Raw genomic sequence first — 1,799 nt, forward strand, 5'->3', positions numbered from 1 at the left:
ATTCCTCTGAGTATATATAGTTGAAATTTACAGAAAAACAAAAGACGAAGGTAGGTGTGTGAACAACAAACAGGTGTATTAGATTGACGCTCGAGAAAGTGAGATGTATATTTAATAATAATAATAATAATATTAATAATAATAATAGTAATAATAATAATAATAATAATAATAATAATAATAATAATAATAATAATAATAATAATAATTAGCATTATCCTGCGATTGAGAATTTAAAATCACTTCTTTAACTTTCTAAAGACATCTCAACGCTTCTAAAAAGCAAACTTCGTTTGTTTGTTTACGTTTGTCGTAATTTGAACTTATATATAACGGGCTTCCGTCAGATTCCATCTAGAAAGTCCACTCACAAGCCTTCTGTCTACACTTGCCTAAGGTGCCAAACAGTGGAACGGAACCTGGATCCTCGCAGCTGAGAAGGAATCTTCTCAAACATACATACAAATACATATATATTCGTTCTTTTACCAGTTTTAATTCGAGACCTGCGGCCATGTTTAAGCACCGCCGTTATATCTATCTTTCTATCTCTCTCTCTCTCTCCATATATATATATATATATATATAAAGCATGACTGCAATCTACTAACTGAAACAAGTAAGATATATTTATATACATATATATGTCTGTGCGTGTGTGTTTATATTTATACATAATCACACACACACACGTGTGTGTGTGTATGTAAGTGAAGTAGTGGTGCTTAGGAGAGGTCAAGTCCTAGTAGTTCAAACTAGGAATAAAATACAGAGAGAATCATGTATAATTGTTTGTAGTTTGTTGTGTATGTGTATGGACATTATTTTCGTGTGCGTATGGGTGTACAATTCTTTGTATAAATAAATAACTTTTGTGAATCAAAACCGACAATAACCTTATTCACTCATTCAGTCTTTCTTGCTTTCTCTTTCTCTCACTCCTTCATTCACGATTGTGCGGATGTGTCCGTGTGTATGTGTTTAAGTGTGTATTTCTCTCACAACCTCTGCGTGCGTGCTTGTGTGTGTGTGTGTGAGTGTGCGCATGCGCGTGTGTGAGTGTGTGTGTCTTGCCCAGGCCAAGACGTGCTGGATAGTGTGCGAAACGCAGTGAAGCCTATAGCGGTGGGATTCGTGATTTATTAATTTAATGTTTTTTTTCCCCCTCATCTATTTTTAAAGATATTTATTTACTCCTTATTACAGTGCATTACCAAAAGTAATAGCACTAATATATAGCAAACAGGTTGATACACAAACATGAAAAAATAATGCGTATATATTAATGTATATCTATGTGTGTGTGTGTGTCTTTTGCTTTTTACTTGTTTCAGTTATTTGAGTGCAGCCATGGTGGAGCACCGCCTTTTATAGTCGAAGAAATCGACCCCATGACTTATTCTTTGTTAGCCTGGTACTTATTCTATCGGTGTTTTTTGCCGAACCGCTAGGTTACGGGGACATAAACATACCAACATCGGAGGGAGGTTATAAACACAAACACAAAGACACACATTTCTCCATTTTTTTTCGTCCTTGTTTTCGTATACATTCGCTTGCTTTCTTCCAAAGAATCCAGTGCTCTTAGCTTAGATTTTCTTGGGACCGGCCAGATTGGAACAGTCTCGAATGTAACCGGCCGAAACTGCAACGACGATCTGGAACTCGACTGACGATAGAAAGCTCCGGATGACTCGTCCTTGTTTTTCCAGTCCCTTTTTTGTATCGACTAACTGGCCGGATGTTTTGTTTTCGCCTGTTACGTTCTTGTTCTAATTTTATATATACATACATATATA

The sequence above is a fragment of the Octopus bimaculoides genome, chromosome 1 (genome assembly GCF_001194135.2).
Source record: "Octopus bimaculoides isolate UCB-OBI-ISO-001 chromosome 1, ASM119413v2, whole genome shotgun sequence".
Taxonomy (NCBI): Eukaryota; Metazoa; Mollusca; class Cephalopoda; order Octopoda; family Octopodidae; genus Octopus; species Octopus bimaculoides.